This window comes from Meleagris gallopavo, chromosome 10 (assembly GCF_905368555.1).
Source record: "Meleagris gallopavo chromosome 10, MGAL_WU_HG_1.1, whole genome shotgun sequence".
Classification (NCBI taxonomy): domain Eukaryota; kingdom Metazoa; phylum Chordata; class Aves; order Galliformes; family Phasianidae; genus Meleagris; species Meleagris gallopavo.
Window position 1 is genome coordinate 21,985,301 of NC_139413.1, and position 24,050 is coordinate 22,009,350.

The window sequence follows — 24,050 nt, forward strand, 5'->3', positions numbered from 1 at the left end:
TCTGTGATCAAATCAAATCTACAATGTTTATGTCTGACTACAGCATAAACAAAAATATTGCAAACTTACATAGCCTACATTTAACCTGTAGAAAAACTTATAAACTAAAATGTTTTAACACTTAGGAAGCCTAGCCATCAAACTTCAGGGTTTCCTACTGAGTGCCTAAGCACAAAATATATGCTTACTATTATTTTAATTAGTTGCTAGTAAAATAACTTCTTTTCCTATTTAGAGACACACTGATTCTGAAGTATGCATCTAAAATACACCATTTTATTCCATTGTTTTATATGGAGTGCTTGCTCCAAGCAGCAAAGCTCCCATCCCACTCTGTGGGCCCACTCCCCATCCCAAACAGCTTCTCTCTTTCTCTGTACTATAAGACTAGAGAGTAAGTACTCTCAACCCTTCAAGACACTGTGCTTCACCAATGAATCATAGAATTCAGTAATGGCTAAAGTGGTTACCTTTCCTACATCAATGCAGCCTTTAGTAAATGAGAAGTCAAACTATACATGAGATGACGCTACCATTAGAGAGTGGATAAGTATTTCCAGATAGCAGACTCTAATTTGAATGATCATTGTCTCTTACATACAGATGTGAAGGCCTTGCAAATAAAGGATGTAATATCAAGGATGAAGGTAGGAAGAGAAGATTAGTTTCTTCTTCTTCCTTCTTAACACAGCCAAAGTTAACTTATGCCTGGGTGGTTCAGTCTGAGCTTACAGAAGGGAGAACACTAGAAAAGTTATTTCTTTTAAAAGCCCATTGCCAAATAAAATAGAAAGAAGAAACAGAAATTAATAACTAATACTAAATTTGAATTAGAGGGAAAAAAACTAAATATCTTCTTCAGATATTAGCTCTTTTCCCCTCAGCATCTTTATTTACCAACTTATTAGGAAATAACTTCTCAATATTTTCTCAAATTGAAACAGATACAGCTCCTCCTCAGCTGGAAACGATATGAGAAAAGTCTGTTAAAGTCCATTTGGCATTTTCTTTTGTTACATTTTGTTCTTAATTATTGACATTTTTCTCTTCCCTCCCACAAATAATTTCAATGAGATAGACCCAAGTTCCTTAGCAGTAAGGAAGCAGAAATCACTTTTAGACATATACCCTAGACCTCAAAAAAAAAAAAAAAAAAAAAAAAAAAAAAAAAAAAAAAAACACACAACCCAGGTTCAAAACATCAGTATTACATATTATAATGTGATGAAACATACAATAACAACAGAGCAGTAAGATCCAAAGCTGCAGCAAGTAAGGATTTACTCAAACACAACAGTAGGCACAAAAATAAGAAACAGCTTACCTTCAAAAAGCCTCAAGCACACAGGAATCCCCAAAAAGATACTCTTATCTCCATTGCCAACCCTTAAATGAAGTCTGGGAAAGGGTGGAGACCTTTCAAGTCACTCAGGCACATTGCATGCACCTGAGCTCCCCTGGGTTGGCCCTACCTTCCTACCAGGTGCTCAATCACTGCTTCAAGCTGTGACTTAGCATTTCCACTACATACATTATCTTTTGCATGTTGGTGACAGTCCTTTATACTTAACATAAATAGTAGTGCAAAGGCAGGAATATATAGGCTTAACCAAGATACAGCACTGAAAGGCATAGCTAACTGGTATTATACATACACCATGGTGCAAAAGATTGAAGCTTGTGGAGTCCCATAGTTGTTACTGGCAGGATATCTCACAGAAAGCTAGCCAGCCTGCTTTGAAGGCCTCATTCTTCTCATCCGCTTGGCCCAGTTGCAGGAAACTCTGGGTGAGGTTTATGGACTTGTTTTTGCAGGAGGTCAAGTAAGAGGCATGTAAGTCCCCAGTGGCCTTGAAATCCTGTAGAGCCAGACTGGATCTGATTCCCATGGGTCTGCTTACTGACTGTTCTGCAAACGAAGTCCAGAATCTCCCAGTGTGAACAACAGATGTCTTTTACCTTATGTCTAGTTTGGATGAGAATATGAGTTCAGAGGCTTGCATTTACTACAGCCTCAAGCTCCAGTGCTTGGATACACCTTTTTCCAGGTGGAAATGAAGTGATATCACCAGAGATCAGTTCTTCTTAGTGGGACATGGAGAGGAGCAGGTATCAGTACACTTAGTATCAGTACACTGAGTATCTGTCTGAATCCCAAACTGTGGGGTGTGATGAGGTGATTCTGTTCTAATAGTGTAATCAGTGCACAGTAACCTTTACCAGTTATTTCCTGTGCGATGAAATACCCACCTCTAGCGATCAAAACCTATCACTTAATCACATTGTGTTTTTCTTGGAGATATGCATTTGCTTTGAGCTTTCATGTTTTTCAGCACATCTGTGTTGAGGATCACGCAGGATGCCTCTAGTCCCCCAAGAAAATGAATCTAGTAACTCTGGCAAGCGATTCACCCCACAGAAGAGATCACAAATTGGGAACCAAACCAACAAAAAGAAACTGTACCCAAATTTTGTGTCTTTCCACTTTCAACCTTCATAACATATTAAGCCAACAGGCCTAGGGACCCCAGCAGAGAACATGTATGGAGGGGCCAAAAATTAGCCTGTATCTCTCTTTCTGTCCTTGCTGTGAAATGGAATGACAAGCTCTGATGGGAGAAGAAGGGAGAAGACAAAATGTGTCAGTGCTTCTGTTTCACAAGGAAGGACAAAAGTCACTGGTTAAAGCAAGTCAGCCATGTGGCTAAATGACAAAGTGGGGCAAGGCACTGAATTTGGGGTGAGGGAGTCAGCTGGAAAGGAGTGGGGCGGTTTATGAAAGAGTGATCAGAAGGAGGGTGGTTAGTATGGATCCTTAAGCTCCAGGTGTCTCCGTGTTTAGTTGGTGAGAGTCAGGCAGTAAAGTTGTGCCCAGGTACATATTCAAGCACAAACTATTGAGAAAATGAGGAGAGAGGATATGATCAAAATATTTTTAAGTGCTTCTATTCTGGATCATCCCAGAGCAAACCTACACACTGACAATCTTATCAAATATGGTATCTCCTTTCCTTTTCTGCATCGCCGCAGCTGATGAATGAAGCATGCATAACCTCTCAGCTGCTTCTTCTTCCCCTCAGTAGTTGATGTTCCGTGGTTCACAGCTCCCCTCAGAATATAGCTCTGTGGAACACACAGCAGTCCTTCAGATCACAGAGACTCACATGGCAGGCCTGCATTCAAACGCAAGCCCTACCCTAATGCAAAAACACAGCAGTCCTAACTGAGCAGAAGCATGGGGCTGGCTCCTCTTGATGTCTCTAATAACATGCATATACTCTGAAGTTTTTTTTCACAGCTGGGGTACTTGCACTTCTCTCAGGAGACGGTGTTGTCTGAGATTGCACTGGAACTGTACTCCCAGGGAAGGCATTAAGCACTTTCTATTTTCTCAGTCTACCTTATTTTTGTGAGAGGTGGGAACATAATATGCACAAGGCTTCTCCCGTGCGTCAAGTTTTGTTAAAATTGGTCCTGGTGTCCAGAAGTTGTAAGGGATGGAGTGGAGAAAGAGAAGGAGAGACCATATTGATTCATTAAAATGAAGCTGCAAAATAATGCTAATTGTACCATCCCTTACTGCCATAAGAATTTGAATTTCCATTAGCAAATTAAATCCATTCCCAGATAAGATACACCACAGATGAGATTCAGCCACAGCCCTGCTCTCTCTCTCTCTCGAGCTTTATGAATATTGCTCTTTTAATTTCCCTTGCTGACAGGACCTCAAATGGCAAGGGCCCCAATTGCAGAAGACACTGTAAAAGCCCGTTGACAGGTGATTAACAGCTCCTGGATGCTGTGAGTCTGACCACACTTCTGACCATGGGAGCTGTTAAACAAATTAGCAGCAGTGCAGTTTTGTGGTTAACTACCCTTTTTCTCTAAACAAGGCTATTAATGACATTCCCAGGCCTGGCACTCCTGTACACTTGTGAGCCAGGCACTGAGACATAGTGTTTCTCTCATTTATCATACTCCTTTAAAACACAACAATAACAACAACAAGACCAAACTGGAGAGCGAAAATAATTGGTATTTCAGAAGAAACAAGAGTCAGAATCCCAAGTTGGCTGAGGCCCTAAACATGAGCAGCAGTTGACCAAATGCTTCCCATAGCTGCTTGTCCTAAGCTCCTGTACAAGAGGTGAAGAGACAGGAGGATCACACCATTGGCCAGGTGGGAGAGATATCACCCTTAGCACTGCGAAGTGTTGAATATATGGGAGAGGGAAGGAGGTGTCCACTTAACCTGCTCCAGGGTCATCACAGACTTCGTGGAATGGTGGGTGCAGGGAGTTTCACGATAAGCATCTCAAGCCATATTTTATTACAAGTAAAAGTTACTGCTCTGGCAGGAAAAGGAGCCAGGGAAACATCAGGTAGCAAGATGCTCCAGGGCTGTCTCTGCCTGTTGCTTGAACTATACTCAGAATCTGGCATGCTTTTATTGCTGAAGACTATTCAGTTCTGAAGCTGGAAGTCTTCTCCTGGCTGGTTGACTTGCAGCTGTACTGAAGGGTGTATCAGTAAGATTCTCTTACACGGTACTCCACACAACGGGTGTTTGTGTCTGCCATTCCCTAAGCACCATAGGGATTTGTTCTTGCTGTCAGGCATGAAGAGAGCCCCTGTACTTGAAGACGTCACTGAGGCTCCAAGTCTGCCTTATAGCATTATGGAAACAGACTACTGTCTACCTTGGATGCCTCCCTGCTGTATCAGACTCACTCAGAGTTGAAGGGATCTAAGGAGGTTCCATGACCTGGGATGGTTCTTGGGGACATCAGCATTGTGATCTTGCAGAGTCCTTCTGTTTCTGTGACAGTTTCTCGTGTGAGAAAGGAGGTGCTCAGGGCAAATTGCAGTCTTTGCACTTCGTTTAGAGATCTTTGGATAAAATGGAACATATGAAGACAGAGGACACAAAACATCCTTCAGACTTTAAACTTTTAGTTATGAATGTGCTGTGACATTTTGAAGATTCCTGTCACAGCGTGTTTTAGAGCCACTCCTTAGGAAGCTGTAGTGATCTGAGGTACAGATGCACTCTAGGTCTTCCGAAGATCTAAAGGGTTTTCAGAAAGGAGCTCCAGGACTCCTCCCATGCTTCCTGGGCTTAGCCTTTTTCTGAGACTGTTGGGAGAATAGGGCAATTGCTCCAGAGACCTTGAGATCAAGCCTTGAGGGCACAGAGATGAATATGTTAGGTGCCACCCTGGTTGCATTTGCTTTCAGAGGACAGGAATTACCAGGAGAGATGCAAAGTTATAATGACCCAGGTAGCATATCCATTCCCATTGTACCTTCTCTTTTGTCTCTCCCCCTCTTTTGTTACATTGGTAGGCAAAGAATCCTTGTTATGACAATCAATTCAATAGCTCTCTAAGGAATAAGAGCAGATGGTTTCACACTCTTACACAGTAAATTGTGTAAATGAGAAAAGAGTCATTAAGTGCAATCACTGGTGAGAGGTTCTCAGCTCCACTAACTCACTGAGGTGTGTGCAGAGTGCATAGAGAGGGAGTGCTTATCATATTTAGAAGATAGAATTTGCAGTAAAAAACATTATACAAATCTATTTTTATTCCTCACAGCTAATGGAAGCAGGTGGATCTTCAAAGTCCAAGCCTGAAGTGCTTTTTTGCTTTGGAGGCTTTAGGGTACAACACTTGCTATTTCTCCTCAATGCATGGATGAGAAGTTAGGGCTGCTCACAATCTGGCCTGCCCTCTCCATACTTAACCCTGCTGAAAGCGCTGGCTATGAAGCTTATGTTATACTCAGGCTTTTCTAAGCCTCTTCTGCTGTAGCCTGCCGTTTTCATTTCAGAGAAAGCATGTTATGCTTTCAAAGGATGTAAATAATGTGATTTTGAACTCATTCAGTGACTTATGCAATTTATATTACGGCTCAAATAGCTTTTTCTTTAAACAACAGTTATCATTGTTGGTCTAAATTGCTTTTATATTCTGAAAAACAACTACAACAACAACTTGCCTTCTTTTTGAATGCTTTCTTTCCACCACAGAATTCAAACCCCAGGATTATAAAATACCCAAATCTACCTCCAGAATGTTTCCTCCAGGTAGGGATCAACTAGTGAGAAATATTCCCTTTCCTGCCCCAATCCAAAAATCAGCCATAGGATGGAGAGTCACAGGATCTCCTTATTAGAAGGGACATTTGTTTCTGTTCGGCAGTAAATCTCACCTGGGCTCTCTCTTTTTGATTTAAAAGTGAACACCTGAAAGATAAATCACTTGTTCACCTAAGAGAATTCTCACGAGAATTTCAAGCCTGCTGTTGGCCACCTTTCCCTTTGCAGAGGGGAATCCAAGACTGATAGGGCCAAGAGAGAAGTGGTCTTGTGCAACGGCAGAACTGCAGGTATACAAAAACTACTAAATCTAAAGAGGAAACTGGCAGGTTCAGACATATACAGATTTAATTGCCTGTAGAATTTTTGGACTGCAGTTTTTGTCTTAAGTACCTAAATTCTATGTTACTTTCGCTATTATTTTTTCCCCCCTTCTTATAAATAATTCTAAGTTCCCAACTGGAAGCTGGATGAAGCTTGAATTTACATTATGAATAAGCAGTTAGCAAAAGGAACAAGGAGCTATCTTCTACTGTATGGCCTATGCCACTGTCACAGAATCACAAAACTGTAACTGAATAGCAGCTGTAGTTTTATATGAGTTGCAGTAGCTCTACAGTCTCTGTTAGAGTCTTTCTTCTCTCCAGTACTTCCAAAAATCTGCCTTCCCTTCCCATTTCGCCATGTGTATCATCTTCTCCCATGAGGCCTCCTTTGCAGGAGACATTGCAGGTGCCCTTCAGATAAACATGGGTCTCTTCTGAGTATTCTGGATGACAGCCTGTCCTGTGAGGATGCTTTGGATGCTATGGGAAAGCTAGAATGTCCAGTTATTTGAATAATTCAGAACTAGTCTGGTGCTTTTTCCTCCAATCACAGAGTTGTAACATGATTAGTTAGTGTTGGAATGAACCTTGGTATTTACATACAAATTATCCCCAAAAAGGCCAGGTGTGCTCAGCTGCAGGATTGCCTGCAAAGGGCACTGCTAGAAGACAGTGTTCTTTAAAGAGACAGAAATTTTTTAAGTGCCCTTGGCTTCCAAAGAGGATTGATTTCTCTACAAAACCAACACAAAAGTCCACTGAAGTCTGGCGATAGTTTTAAGTGGTGAATATTTTTTCTTGTTTAAGGTGCTTTTTTTCCTTAATGGTTGAAGCAAGAATAACGTGCCAATGCATAACTAATAGCACACATTCTGAATAAGGCTTTTCAAAGCAAAGAAAAAATAATGCCAAGAAGTGTAAGATTTTTTTTTCCCTGAGTTTTCCTGCCCTCTGATATGTTGTGAAGACTTTTGTTTTTACTATGTACTCAGAGCCATGAGTTAGTTTTGCCAAGAAAAATCTACACGTTCATGTGTTTCCATGCAACAGTCAGAGCAAATTTCTCTGATGTAGCTTGCTTTTGTGGAGAGATTTGTCAGCAAAAGCTCTCTCTGTACCATAGAAGGATCATGAACCAACAGCATTTCTGGATTAAACATGTGTTTCTTTCAAATCAGCCATATAAAGATGAGGTCACTTGCAGGTGAGCTGATCAGTCAAAAATGCACAAAGAATGGATTTTTTTTCCCCCCAGTGGTCATAAGGAGAAATTAGGGCAGGAAGAGAGACAATTGTATTTTGTCAGCCCAAATCAGAATGTTTTGGATCATTTGCTGAAACGAGGAAAATAAAATCAGTCAATTTCATCACTCCATTTCACTTTCAGGTTATTTAACTCTGAAGCTAATGGCAACAGTTTTCAAAGAATGATCTCAGAACTGGCAGAGCAGACATGAGACTTTAAATTCACATAAATGAAGAGGGAAAAAAACTTCTGCCTGGTCAGCTCATGCCCGTGTCTTGGAGACTCAGTGTGATTTTAAGAGCAAAACCTCCCCACACCCAACACCATACCCTTACATTTCGGGAAATGCTGAATTACATCATTTAAGTCAAGTGCTTGTGTTTCAGATACAGTGCCATTTTTGGTTTCCCTCTGGCCAGGGGCTCTTCGCAGCTCAGTGCTTCAGTTTGCTTATTTCTGGGTAACAGATAATGAAGCTCCTCATCCTACACCTGTAAGAACAACTGGTGATGAGGTGCTTGGACCAGTGTCCAAATAAGAGAAAAACATATTTCAGTCATTGCTGAGCTGTGAGATATGTGTGTGGCACAGAAGCTGCATCATCCATAGACATCTAAGGGAAATCTTTATTGAAATCTCTACTGCTGCATGTCATATTTTTAATTCCATAGACTGTCATAGGCAGTCTTTGAATTTCCTGTTTTACAAGTACTCATAAAATGAATGACATACCTTATAGACAGCTATCAAATGTGTTTAAATGCTACTGCTTGCTCCTGGGCAGCACTGACAGTGCTTTTGCAAGCAGCATGAATCTCTTTGTTTAGAAGCTTTGCACCAATGAGGGGCATCTGATAGGCACCATTCTTACCTGTGCTTGCTGCTGTTTCCTCCTACAATAGCACAAAGACAAACCTCTGACACTTTTACTGGCCATCCTCTGTTAGGCTGAGGACTTATGAGCCTCAGGAAGAATAAATGTCCTGCCTGAGAATGGGGACAGCAGGTGCTCTTCCCAAAGGACGCTGTTTGGGATAATGGCCTCTTCCCAATTCTTCCACCTATGCACCAAACTAGCCCAACATTTTTCTGGTGTGCTAGGTCCTTAAGAGAAAACCTACTGCACTGCAGTGCCAATGCAGAAAGTAGAGAAGCTACAGCAGGGGACTTTGCCACCCTATGCAATTCAGGTTTATCAATACCGCTTGCTCAATCCCATTTTACACACAATAAGCTGTGTTTATGCCATTTCACTGCTTGCAGTCCAGAAATCCACAGCTCTGGGAATCTACACATTTGTGCTTGACTGCAGCAGATTAAGCTCTGGTTACAAGTCAGTGGCCAGTCTGTTTTCCCAGCTATGTTTTCTAGGAATTTTCTTCCTCTCCCCAGTCCAAACACCTCTGAAGCCTTTGCAAAATATTCCTTTTTGGCTTTTGACAATCTTAGTTTCAGATTCTTTTTGCCAACTAAAGGATTTCTGGGCAGGTTGACAGACATAACATCTCCTTCTTTTCAAAACAGACCAGATGCTGGAGTGATGGGTTGGGAGCTATGTTTGCCTTAACTCAAATTGCAGATCTATCACTCAAGCTGGGAAGATTTCCTTCTTTCAGTTCTTTCTGAAATAAAATACCACTTGCTTTCAACTCTGTCCAGGTTACTTTAAAGTTCCTTCTGCATTTGTCAGGAGTTCAAGAAAGCCTTATCATGAAGTGTAACTTCCTGAAAACATACCAATGGCAAAGAGATGAAAAAAATCACGGAGAGAACATTTACAGGCCTTGAGTCAGTAGGGCCACCTTTCCGAGTGATTTGATTTGGGCAAATAATTTGAGTCTTGGTGTATAACTGCAACGAGGTTTTTGTTACTAACTTCCTGGACAGGTCCACGTAGCTCAGAAGGCCTGGTAGGTACTTGCATGAGATGGTTCATGAAGTGTTTCATAAGACTTTGAATGCTTTAAGCAAAATAAACTAGTACTGGGGATGGGATACCAGAAGAGCTTTGTTTCCACTTACTGTAAATGATCATAAATTCTACTGCTACTTTATTGTGGTGGCTGTAGTTCTTGGAAAAGCAGAAGGGGTGGGGAACCAGTTCCCAGTCAGTTTTATAAAGTACGAGGTTGCTTGTATTGGTACCAAGTCCAAAGTGCAGTATTTCAACTATGAATGATTGGACGTTTTCCCAGCTTCCCATAAAGTCATTAAACACAGTGTAGAGGGTCACCCATAACATAACCAAAAGATCCTTGCATGCAGAACTGGAGCAGATTGTCAAGACAGCTCTGTTTTTCAAGAAGGTGAATACACACTTCCAACTGTATAGCCTTGGAGGTAGCCATCGTTGCGAAAATGGGCCTTGTAAAATGTTCTCCAGTAAAGTCATTTTTATAGCACACTGTGGCTTCTCCATATATATCTTATAAAAGCAGCAGCCAAGAGCCCTTCCATCCTGAGGGAACTTACTCATGTGGAACTTCTCTGTGGAGTAATCTTCCCTTAATGCGAGATCCAATCTTGGACCAATTCCCAATGATCTTCCAAAACTGAGAAAACTGAGCAACTCCCATTCTTTTTGAATGTTTACATGGCAAAGTCCCATCTAACAGATTAAGGATGATACCCAGAGGATCTACATGCTATTTTAGAACTCTCCATTGAGATATCAAGGAGTTGCATTGTCATTTGTGAACCATTCAGCTGAATTTCATTGCTGTAATGTGATTTTTCTATTAAGCAAACTAGAGGGGAAATCATTATTTTCCAGCCTGTTCTGGGATGAAAACCACTAGTGACAGCTGGAGGTATTCTGCCTGCAAAAACAATGCTCCTACAGAAAAAAAACCTACAAGAAAAACTGAGGAGATGTGTCATTAGCCAGAGGAGACACTATTAAGCACTGAGACGTGCACAGCATCTCAATGGCTTATTGAAGTTATAGCTTTCTGCTGAATTTCAGCAGTGAAGGGTCTCTCTCAGTGTCCCAGAGGTTACATTGGTAACCATGGTCCAAGGTTTGCTGCCTCAGCAGAAGACTTGGCTTCCAGTGGCGTGGGAAGAAAAAGATGAGATTGGGAATCAGTTTCTGGTTTCTCTTGTACTCTTTGCAATACAAAGCAATACCATTGGAGCAATGTGGACCACCATGCAGATTTAAATGTTCACAAGGAGTTTTTTTTCTTTTTCTTCAGGAAGCACTCTGTTTGGAATGGAAAATAAACTCCTTTGATTTTCTTTTTGACCTCTGCTATATAGGCAGATCTTGTGGCAGAGCTGCCACAAAAGGCACTTCCAAATTGAGGTAGAAAATTTTGGTCCATCTGTGACAAACAATAGCCAATACGGCCCATCTCTTACTTGCTTTGGGCAGCAACAGACACGGAAGCAGAAAATGGATGCAGGATTGAACTTTTCACAATCCTGGGTGTGTTTGAATAAGAACTTTGGCTCACTTTGTTGTGCCAGCATACAACCAGGCCATGAATCTGAATTTTTCTGAAGTTCACATGCAGTCATATTCATACTCCTCAGACCCTTGTTTATTTGGCATGTTGTGACATTTACACATACATACACAGGGACTCATTTAAGCCATCCAACTCAAATCCTCCTCCTCAAATCCTCCTCCAGCCACAAACACATAAAATTTCAATGGTTTTTGTTGTTTTTTTTTCAGACATTTTGGCTGAAATGAAGCTTTTTTTTTTTTTTACAGTAATAAATAACAGAATAATTATTTTTACTTCCTACGCAGGAACTAAAATGTTTGATTGATTTTGGTCTTTCTGGCAGAACTGATAGATCTGAAATAGTTTTCCCTGGCATGTCAGAAATAACAGCTCCTATTAACCCTGAAGAGTCCTGATGGCCTAAAATCAACTTCAACATATTTGGTTTCTCCTTCTCCCACCTATTCACATGGGAATGCAAGAGGAAATGTAACACACCATAGTAGTAATTGGTACCTAACTTTTCCTTTCTTCATCCCTAACATCCAGACAAATGCTCAAGGTAACTTAATAACTGTCTTCTCATAGACATGTTTTCTACTTGTCTGGTTTTTTTTTGGTTTATTTTTTGTTTTTGGTGGAATCTGAGGATTTTTTATAGGTGCCTACAATTTCCTTATCCAGCAGAGAGCTACTGAGCAGCATTCAAAGGAAATAAATGGATCATACCTCTGTTACACCTGAAAATCCCAACCATTTCTGATACCCACAGCTCTGTGCTTCCTGGAAACACCAGAGGGACTATGCCTGCACAGTACAGAAGATCCATCAGCGTTCAATAAGTCCAGTGCAAACCAAATATGTTGGTCTTAAGGGCCTGCGCTGCATAGCTGCATGGCTTGACACTTCCCAGAAACCTCAGGCTGTGTGTGTGTGTGCAGCACACACTGTCTGCACACATACTTTTGTCTGAGAAATGCCAGGTTCCACTCACCGTTGGCAAATGCTTATGTTTAATAAGAACTACTGTGCTGACAGATCTTTGGCTTCTTCAATTACATGTGAACGGTAAAGACATCATTGTTCTCACTGCTGTGCCTAGCCCCACATGTGCGCCTGCACTGACTTGTTCTGTGCCACTCGAGTTCTGGTGGCTGTTGTGGAAGGAGAATAAAGCACTGCACACTTCACTCATAAGAGGAAGGCAGAAAGATATGCATTGATATAAATAGATATAAGATGGCAATTTGAACAATGATAACAGTGACTTAACAAGATTCAAAATGCCTAGATATCCTTGACTATTTGCTACATAGAGTGTAGGGAGTGCATAATGAATCAAAGATCAAATCTTGGCTTCAAAACAATAAATCACTGAGAATCTGTTGGCAAGGCATCACCACATCCCAGGTGAATCTCTATGCACCTTGAGAGGTGTCCCTGCACAAGGGGAGATTTTGGTGTGCAGCCAGCTGCTTGCATGAAGAACTCTCCAAGGGCTTCTTAGGCTGCTTGCTATTTTGGGGGTAAGGTGATTGACTTATAATTTGTTCAGCTGAACCAGGTGTCTGTTATCAGGTGTCTGAGCACAGGTGATGAAACCTTAATTGCTGTTAGTCCCAAGGATAATGTCTTTTGCACCTTGTATACACTAGGCCCTGCGCATAAAGAACAAGTAGTGTTCCTGTTTCTCTGATCTGGAATAATCAAAGAGCAAATTACCTTCTTTGCATTGAATGAAATCCCTCTTCCCACTGTACTGAAATGTGCAGCATAGTAAACATTTAATTAAATTACTGTCCCACCGAAGTGTATGTTTTTCCAGCTCCTATACCATCTGCCAACACAGTCTCTCTCTGTAAGCTTTGCAGTTTGAACTTTTTTTTAAAAAAAAAGCATAGACACCATTTATTTGTCCTCTCAAGTGCTCTAGAAAAGTTGTATGAAAGGAAGCAATAACAAGCGTGGTCACCCGATACAAATTCACCTTGTAGGTTGAGATCCTTGCGGAGAAGATAAAGTTGTAAGGAAATCTGGAAAACAAATTCACTTATTGTTGTGACTTTAACTTTGGTCATAGGTATGTTGACATCAGCTGCCGAAACTTCTGTGCTCTACTGGTTCTGCAGGAAGCTAATAGAAGTTCTGGGAAGGTTCTGTTCAAATCTTCAGTGGGACTAGACACATTCTGGATATACTAGTCTTTCTTCACTAACCTCATGGACCCAGGGCAACACTGGCACTATCTGCGCCAAGGTGAGTGTATCTGCATATCAGCCTGTCACAATGGGAATGTCACTGCTTTACCTATGTGGTAGCTGTAAGGATAAATATGTTATTGAAGAGGTTCTGAAGTGGAGAGGTGGAGAAGTGTAGATAAAAGAGGAGCTGTCGTGTACAAGTAAGAGATTGTCTGTGTGTGTGTGTGCGCATAATCTCACTCAAATTGTGCAGCCAGCAGCCAGCATCTGAGATTCATTTTCTCTGAGGTTCATAACTGTAAAGCTTAACTAAACAAATATTGAAAGACATTATATAAAGCTCCCACATGGAGCCCTGCAACCTGAAGCATAAAACATATCTTCAGCATATTCTGCTCATTGGAAAACTATGCCAGGAGTATAGGAGTATCTTTTTATATAGTTTGGCTTGCATCCCATTCCAGCATCAGAGACACGATGCCCCAGTAAACATTCATGGATTGTTTGGAAATCACAGGCGTCTATGAGTTGTCTTGCCTGTCCTCCATTTTTCAGATGAACCTTTAGTGTTGAGTTGTTATGTCCACACACTCCTTCATTGCTCTCATCTTCTTAATTCCATTAAGTCATTCATATGGTGCAGTTTTGTCAACTGAATCATTTTCAAATAGTTCTCTTTGGGTCTTTTGAAAACATCTGGTTATAGGACTTGCTCAAAGTCTAACTTTGTCTCCTGAGAGGATACGTCTTTCTGCCACATTCTCAGTGACTTCAGGATGAAATAAATACAATCATTCTAATGCTCCAGTTCCTTGGGTTCCTTCTCACAGAAGGAGCCACTATACTGAGAAAACAGTAATAAGACTCCATAAATTCAGAATTATACATTCAGAGACTTGTGAAACTAACCAGAGCATGAATTCCTATGGGCACCAAATGATGTTTGATTCATTCCACTCTGCAAATTCAGAAGAGTTCACCAAAACATACATGGAGATGGGTGTCCAGTCTGCTACTCTGAAAGTGATACATCTGTATAAATAGTGACTTGCACTCACATGAGATCATGATTATGAACTGTATCAGCCCATTTTGTTAAAATGCATTGGAAGAGCTGTTAAATCACTATCTGGTGATTCTACTGGTATGAAACCAACCCTCTTGCAGGCAAGCCTTTCATTCAAAGAGGGAAGACTGTACAAAGAGATCTTTCTTCAGTAATCTGTACAAGGACGCAGCACAGTTTGCTGGAGAAAAGAGATGAGAAAAGCATCTGTACTTCATTCTGTACAAATGGACATCACCTGTCTTCCTTCACATATTTAAGAATGAAAATTATTTCAAATCTTAGAAATTGCTCTTCAATCTGAGTAGAAAACACAGAGGTAGACAGGTCAGTTGGTTTTTGTTGGGTGTTGTTCTAAGAAACTTTGGTACAGGTAGGATATCAGGAACAGAAACTGAATCCTGAATTCATTGGCTATTGTCAGATTTTGCTCAAGATACATAATCTGCTTTGATCTTCTTTCTCTTGCCTTAATCGCATGTATTATCTGGGCCTATCTGTTGGAGAATTCAAGAATCTAGTCATGAGAGAACATGGTTATGCAAACCCAGCAGTAGCCCAGCCAGTGCAAAGCAGTTGAATGAGTCACAGCCTTTGTGGCATACAGAGGATGCAACTGGAGATTCATATTCACACCAAGAAATGCAGTCTTGTTCTATACTTGCTGACAACTGGAGACAGAGAAATTAAAGGCAACTGGCATGTGTTAAACCCCCTCCACCCTTTTATATAGCTTAGTTTTGCAAATTGCATTTGTTTAACAAAGGAAAAATGTATTAATTGTTCTGCAACTGTGACTAATTGAGGCTAGTCCCATTATTCTGACTGGAGGAGGGCTACAATTAACTACATTTAACTCTTGCTTGAAGCTGCCCTGTTTCATGCAAAGTTTTCACACTTTGACAAGCTTCAAAGCTAGTATTGTCCATCCAGAGCACCCTGAGGTTAGCAAGAAGACCTGCTGAAATACACTGCAGCAGACTCAAGATCTCTAGAAGCTGGAGAAACTTAAGAGGTATGAATGCAAACCAGTTCCTTTTTAACAGAAATATCTGTTTCTCATCTAGCCTGATTGAAACTGATTGCCAACTCCTTTATCATTGTGCACTTCAGTGATTGGAACCTTCATTGTTTCTAGACTGGGCAATCATTGGGTGACAGGCCTTTATATCCAATCCAAAGCAGGTGGAAGCACAACATTCTGGTTCTTAGGCATGGTGACTTTAGACACATAACATTATTCACTGCTTAGATGTTTCAAACCTGAAAGTCTGGTTTGCACAGATTGTGTTGGGATCCCTCTCATTGGTCAAACTATTCTCTTTCCAATTCAGGGAATGAGGAAAAGGCATTTTCTACATTGCTGGAAATTTACAAATAATAAATGCATCTGCTGAGGGATAAGGAAATGTTGGGAGTTCAAACATATCTACAGTTCCATTTCACATTTATTTTTTTTAAATCCTCCTGCTTCCATCTCTGTCTGTCTTATAATGCATTCATCACTGCAGTTGCATGGTGCCTGGCCAAGAGCACATAAATGTGGCTACGAAATGCTACATCGAAATACGACGCTGTCAACATTAATGTTTTTGGGCAGGTTCTGAAGATGGGACAGTGCATGTATGCAACTCCCCCTCAACTTAAGATGTAAAATAAAAATCCTATAAAAAAAGGAATGATTTCTTGTTGTCCGAGAAAGTGGAATTGGTGCAGAAACAATGGTGACATAGTGTAACATAACAGTGCAATCTGTTGAGTGCAAAGGTCTCAGAGAAGTGGAAGACTTCTCTCTGCAGCCTTTGAAATAGAGATCATCAAAGCACTGAAGAATACCCACCAGGGTACAAACATCTGTGATGAGCACAGAGGTGCTGGGTGAGAAAGATTTTTTTCCCCAGAATTCTTTGTACAGAAAGAAAGCTGAATAAATAGCAGTCTTTCTTTTCCTAAGAATTCCTCTACCAAGAAGTCAGACAGACTTTGGTATGTGGAATGTGATTCCATCCTAAAGCCAGCATCAGTTTTGTTGTGTTTGTGCTTTTACATTTACTGCTGCTCTCTTTGCTTAGATTATAGGATTGAATGGAGAGCATAGAACTGCTAAATCAGAACTGACAGCCTAGGAAGCCAAGCAGTCATATTCCGGCATCAGTCAAGTACTTTCTCAAGGAAGAATTTTCGAAGTAATAAGTTCCATGACTTCTTTTTTTTTTTTTTTTTTTTTTTTTGACATAGCCTGGAAGGAAGAAGCAAAAAAAAGTGACAACGTGGACAGCATGTCTTCTGTCAGCTCTGTAGCAGTGTACACATATTTTGTCAGTACCTTTTTAAGGAAAATAAAGATGCTAGGGCAGATGAAAAATAAAGACTTGAAGTGAATTTTGTCTGGCTTTATAGGTGTCATGGAACTGTTGTCTCAGAAAGTCCTGAGACAATGAGTTACTCTTTCTGCTGATCTTCTAATGAAACAGCTAGGCTAGGAAATCTAGGCAGGTTTGTGGCCCTTCTGGATATGCCATAGACCTACTTTTATTTTCTCATCAACTCACCAGGCCTTGACTTTATATCATACATAAGCAAACCACAAAGACAACAGAACTCCGGATGATGCACCTCTAGGGTGCAGCTTCCTTGCCATCAAGAGCACAAAGTAACTGCCAACTTTACTGCATTTTCCAGTGATCATATTCAGAAACAGCAAATTAGAGACTGATCAGATTTCTTCAGACCTGTCTTGTTCCTATAATTTTCAGCCATTTTCCCTACACGTTAAGGAGTGTGGTAAGTGAGTTCAGATCTACCTGTATTTTGTCAATGACACAGCCTTGAGTGTAGCCCAAGGCTGACAAGAATCAAATGCTCTATACCTCACTTTCATGGCCATTGCCATGTATACTCTGCCATTCATTCATTTTGTATATTCTTACTGGAAAGGGATTAAATTAAGGGAGAGGCGATCAGAAACAGAAGGGAACTTGACTTTAGTGATCTGTTCTTTTTTTCACAAAGTAACTCCCAAACTATTCACTGATACCTTTTGATTTGCATACCTGCCTTGCAGGCTCTGAGTCAAATCAGCAATCCAGAAGAGCTCAGAGAGGAGACATTTTCCCCCCCTTAACTCAGTGATATTGAAAAAAGATGTGGCCCTCTGCTGTTGTCATGGCCTTTGATATCCAGCTACATGTTGTTTCCATACCGTGTAGTGAACTGTGAGACCAGATGATCTCCATAAATAACGCAGTCTTGCAATTTCCTCAATTACCGTTCCAACAGAAGCTTCCTAAGGGTCAACGCACCAGGGAGTTCTCCATGAGCACAAAGGGACACCACACCTTTTGGGGTACCTGTGAGCACGATGAGAGATGACCTTTAGTGAGAGGCTGTCTAGACATAAACATCCAGTGCTGTACAGGGCTTTGACTCTTGAAGCTTGGAAGTAAGCCTACAGCAGTTTGCACAATAGGATAGAGAGGGAATCTAGAGTTTTTGCTGATCAGTGTTGTTAACACATTTCCTGTTGCTCACCTGAGTATATTCTGCATATGAAATTTTGCTCTTAGCAAGATATATTGACTATGATGACTCATTCATCACCTTTAAGTCTCCTCCTTCAGGGAATTCCTTCAATACTCAGTACAGAAAATTCCTGAATAGGGCTTTCTTCTACTGTGATATTGTTGCAGTTGTAACAGAAACTCGTTGAATATTTTTTCTGCTACATGGGTGTGTAAGAAAAATCTTTCTTGAGAAGTATTAAATAAGAGATTTTGCCCTATACCAAGACATTGACCGTGGAAGTCAGAAGTACATATGACTTATTAACATATTTAAAACAGATAAAATTAAATCTAGCAATTTTCTCTTTCCCCACAACAACTTAACACCGTTTGTGTCCTCTATTAGCAGCTATACATTATTTTCTAATAGTCAGACTGGTCTGGTTTCCGAAGGTTCCTCTTTCCAATGAAAGCCTGCATCATCTCTAAACAGTCTTTTCCAAGCTGTAACTGAAGGGATCCTTGAAAGACTGGATCTTCTCAGAGGACCTAGCTGGGTCTCATGAATGGCCATGTTTTTGGATAAACAGCAGAGCAGGATGTTGAGGCAGACAGCACTGGCAGAGCTGAGCAGATGGGAAGGTGAGCTGAAACAGATCAGTTATTCACTCAGGCCCCAGCTGAAAGCTGATTATACGGAAAGCTGTGTGTAAAGTATTTATAGTTGGGCCCCCAAATTCAAAATCTATTCCAAGTGGAAAGGTTTACATAGTCAAATGTATTTCCATTAATTAGCTATATTTTCCTACTAACATGTTCTACTTAGTTGTGTTTGTTGTTGTTGTTGTTTTAATCTGCTAATTACTTTTAAACAATATCATCCCTGTGAAATGTTCTTATTGAAAGATTCAAACACTCTAAAAGGAATGAGAATTCCCACCTGAGAATAGTTTTATGTCTGCATTCAGCCACCAGTCTTGCCTCCCACAGGCAGTTCACAACAGAAGTTGTCACTGGGTTTCTTTCTTTCCCTTTCTGGATCCTGAATGCCACATGCACGTGAGTGCTTGTTGGTAGTTACACCTTTATTTTGGTGCATGGCATGATAGCATGTGGTACCATAAAACCTACTGAAAATAGCAATCCGATTGTTGGCTGCAAAAATCACAAAGGTCCTGTAAAGCTCAGTGATGACAATTGAGAAAGCCTGTAAGACATCTTACTGAAGGGTAGGTAGGTCTTCTCAGAACAAGACAGAAATTCATGTATATTTCCTGACATTTATGTGAGTATGCATGTGCACAAAATAGACACTACATTCAAAATTGTTGTTTGTAGTCTGGTGTTGCAGTTGCATTTAATGCAGCCTGGGAACATAGTTAAAACTGAGATGGCAGTTCTTTCTGTCAATACCCTTTCTACAGGGCTTTCACTTTGATAATTTTCAGTCATATTTTGGCTGTATGTGTATATATGCATAAGCCTATCTGTGTACACATTAAAATATTTAATTAAAAGGGATATGTTTATTCTATATTTTGTTTCTCACTCACACTATGGTCTCTGGAGTCCTGGGCCATATTTTCTCATGTTTGGCTCTTGTATACAGATAAACACATCACAGTAATTTCCCTGATTTTCCATATACCTAGAGTATAATTTATAATGGCTTAAGATGAGGGAAGAATGTATGGGTTTTGTTGAACTTTCAAGAGGAACTTTGCTGCCATGTGACTTGAGACACAGAAAATGTTGATAGCAATGAAATCTTAGCAGAGCTTGCCAAAAATATCAGCATTTAGTTTACCTAGGATATCCCAGAGGAAACATACAGTTAATATTGAAGTTTAAAATATCTTAGCCTTGGAATCTTAAAACTCCATCAGCATTTGGAAGAGGGGAAAGAAAGAGTAACAAAAAATCCCATAGCAACAAGGAGGTTAAACACACACACATGCAATATGTAGCACAACTCAATGGATCACTTTAGGGGCTACAGATTTTTCCTGATTTGGATTTTGCTCTTGATCTCCTCATATTTGAAGCACTGCAGAAAAAAAATAATTAAGAAAACCTTCCTTTTTGAGAGTACCTTATAATGAAAACAAGAATATTTTGAAAGAAAAGAATAGGAAATGTTGACTGGAGTGTCCTGCTGCTTTTTAAGTAGTCCAGCTCCCAAGATTTATGTCAAGAGCAACAGAAGGTTGGAAATGAAAGAATGCCCTTGAAGTTATGCTCTGTAACTCAGCCGAGAGAGATCGTTTTCTCATCCCAAAATGAAAAAAAATGGTTGGAGATAAAAATTTTGTGCTGTTACTGGAGATTTACAAATGATGTGACGAAATAAACATGTGTGCCACGCATGAGAAAAAGTGCTTCACTCAATGATATAGCAGCTCCCCTGCTCAAGGCAGGTGGTACATAGCTTTAAATCTTCAGAACATTGGCTTGAGCTTCTGAAGTTGTATCCTGCTCTGAAGCAGTTCTCACTCATGGACTCGCTGCAAGGATGGGCTAGCACAGCTTCCCTGCCAGCCTGCAGAGCTCTTCCTTTGCTGTCCTTGGTCCTCATGGATCTCACAAATGGCACAATTTGCTGCATCGTGTCACTTTGTTTTCCAAGAAGTGGCTACTTTACTGAATCACTCAGTGTTTATTTAATTTCCTATAGAACATTTTAAAAGTATTAAAGTAGGGCAAAGTCTAGAGTATACAACTTAAACACATAGAACTTATCATTTCAGCTACACCAAAACTGCCAACTTCTTTACACAGCATGATACAAGCCTCCAGAGTCAACACTTGTGTCTTCTGTCTTCTGTCTATAACAGGTGGCAGGTCTCTCTGTCTGCAGAGACCATTCCACCAAAATTACATTTCTCCATCTCTCCAAGCAGATTCTTCTACAGTAGGAGACAAATATGATATAAAGACAAATTTCCATTCAGGATCCAATTTATATCTTTCCACACAGATTCCCAAATAGGGCTGCTTCTTGTTAAAAGATAAAGCAGTGGTAATGATCTTCTGGCCAGAATGTTTGTCCCAGAGGATAGACATGGGAGTTACCTTCAGGAAATCTGAACTAACACCGCAGGAAAAGTCTTTAAGCAACATACATCAGCATATTGAGATGAGCTTGCAGTGCTGAAGACTACTGTCACAGAATCTTAATGCCTCATACTCTGAACAAATTCAAACCCTAGGAACTTGTAGTTGTTGTACAAATTCAGTATCTGCCTCATAAAAATAGAGAAATGAGAACGGGCTAATAAGTGCCCTGAAAACACAACCAACCACTTAAAAGGCAGAGAATAGATCTGAGTTTTAATTTCTTCCCTCAATTCTGCCTCTGTAAGTAGCCAGGCCAAAAACCTTCCATTCAAACAGCCTGAACTATGTGGAAGTTGAGATCCAAACTCTTACAAGCTGAGCCACTTCTAATTATTTTTATTGTCTCATTAAATTTATTACATTGAACCATTTCTAGTGACCTCATGAACTCTGCAAAGAGTTTGTCATGTACAATACTTAACAGATGTCTGATTTCAGGCATTGCAAAGTCACTCATCTGGCCCTCTCCACAGAATGTATATGCCCTTAGCAAACCAATCCTATGCTCTACTCTCTTTCAAGAAGGATTTCATTTTCGTGATGCTGTATTACTGGGAAATTTGCCGTAGTCCTGTTATTGTCCATTTTAATGCCTTCATCCTCTAAGCATGTCCCGCATATTTCTTCTCATCTGCCTTGTTTCCTTCTGTGTTGATCCAGATGGGTTGTATACCAGAACTGTACTCTCTCCAGAACATCTTCTGGCTTGTCGAGTCAACCAGGGTTTGCAATGCCCCACTGGGGTTAGGTTGTAAAAACCCTCTATTATATGCGCAGCTGTGCTCAGAGACCAGATTTCACTTTGTTCTTTCTTTATCCACAATTTGGAAAGCATGATTATTAAATGCTGGGGATCTGGATCACAGCCTTGAAGGGTTGTCAGAAGGGTTTTTTGAGTCACTGTGCAGCTGAGAACAGGATGTGGTACTGACAGGATCAAGAAAGAAAGAAGGAAGCTACCATGTGAACCTGAGATGTGGCCAGGTCTCCTAGCACTGGCTTGCTGGGTAGGCAGCATGTAATGCCAGACATCTGAGGATGAACACAAGAGCCATTTTTGGAAAAACATATGAATTCTGTAGGAATACCATTCCCAGATCGAGAGATTTAGACATTGCCCCAGCAAGTCTCATCCCATGCACTGACATAAAAACAGGCAGGCCAAAGGTCCACCCCTTTTTCTAATGTCAGTCAGTATTAGATGTCAAGGACAATGGACCTGTGAGCAGATGTAGAGGTATTTTCACACAGTACCCCTATGGCTTTAGCATAGTGTGGTTCAGGAGTGTCCCTGTGCTTGTGTAATTAGCATTTCTCGACAGATGTTTTTGTTTTGGTTTTCCCAAAACTTTTTAAGCTGTTGTAAAGCTTTTCTTCTAACACTGCTTCTGTATCATTGCCATATTACCTCTGGGAGGCTAAGAAACATCGGCTGAGGATCAGGAATATATTTCTGTAGTTTCAAGAGAGAAAGGGGAAACAAAAGTTGGAGAGGAACCTGAACAGCAGGTTAGATTACAGTTTTTGTTGTGAATATGGTACAGCATTTCCTGAAACAAAATCTAATTTTGCAACTTAGATTTCCTACATTTCAGAAGCTATGTGTATGAAAAGGGGAGGACAGGAATTTATGAAAAGCTTCCGTTTCCACATAAAACTTAAGCTCAGTTCTCCTCTTGCCTTTTGTAAAAATAGATCTGCAACATGGTGTTAACCTGAATTATTGCAAGGATTAGAAGGTGAGGTGGGTGTAGTTCTTAGTTCTTCTCGCTTCTGGGTTTTATGGAGGTACAACTCTCATGGATTTATATCTGAATTAGACGAGGACAGATGGGAGGAAAGTCAAGTCTATTGTTTTTACACTCTGCTTTTGACAGTGCTGAGAATCTTCATGCTATAAAAGTGTCTGTGCTATGCTGCCTTCCATCTGTATTGCATATATTGTATCTGTCATGCTGGTAAGGAAGAGCTGATATTTTTGGCAAGCTTTCTTTCTTGTACAACTGCACATACAGCATCACAGCATTAAAAATAGCAATGGATGGGAAAAAAATCTGACTCATGGGAAATTCTCATTTTATTCCATGTCAGAGCAGAAAAGAATACCAGTTTTTCCCCCCATGAAGTTAGAGGTGTTATCAGGTTTTAATTAATTCTTGACCAAATGTTAGGTGTATCTGGAGGCACTGGGACATTTCAGACACAAGAAGGTCAGCTTTGTCTCCTGAAACTGTAGTTGCCCAAAAGTTGTCTTCAAAAATGAATAAAAGAGAGGGATGGGCCCATCTAGAGTGAATGTTATCTCATCCTAGATGCTGCATTTCAAGTAAAACAGATCACTGCATGTTTGGAGATACTTAATTCTTTGTGTTGACTACATAATGAATCCAGACATGCCATTTGACTTACTGCTTACCTTTTGAGCAACTAATGTTAGAAATGACTCCTCCCTCCAAATACTTCTGTGGAGATAGTGCTCAGCTGAAGAGAAGATAAGGTCAGAACAAACTTAGAGCACCAAATTCCTTGGGAATGCAATAGCCAATACATAGTGCAGCGTTGATGGGAAATAATTTATCTTCATTTTCCGGGGGGGGGAAAAAAAAAAAAAAAAAAAAAAACTCCTTTAAAAATCAACACTTTCCCAGGGAAGACTTTTGAGTGAGATGATGACCTGCCTTCTCATGGAGATTTTTTTTCACACAGAAATTAAGAAATGAGTTCAATGAATAAATAAAAATAAATAAATAGTAGAATGTTTGCTAATGAAGCATACGAGTGAAAGCCATATTATTGAGCCATTATGAGCCATTTTGAGAGCCATATAATCACCTTCCATAGCCAAGATTTATAAGGGCCTTTTCTTTCACACTGGCACTGACTTCAGCCATGTAAAATCTAGACATCCAATCTAAGTAGTGTTTGAGCTCCTTCTCTGCCCATTGTGGAGACTCAGACATGTCTAGAGAGAGCTACCTCATTGATTCTGTAACTGTGTGTTAAAAGTTGAAGAATTTGGATATCTGTGAGGAAGAA

At 40.3% G+C, this 24,050-nt stretch overlaps 1 long non-coding RNA gene across 1 annotated transcript; it reads right to left on the minus strand.

Annotated features, from left to right (window-relative positions):
* Positions 1-16,597: 16,597 nt before the first annotated feature.
* On the minus strand, positions 16,598-23,842 carry LOC146543734 (uncharacterized). The gene is made up of 2 exons (XR_014885225.1): positions 23,431-23,842; positions 16,598-17,744 (listed from the first exon to the last, which is right to left on the minus strand). It is a non-coding gene; the product is annotated as an uncharacterized LOC146543734 (long non-coding RNA).
* Between the last annotated feature and the right edge of the window lie 208 nt (positions 23,843-24,050).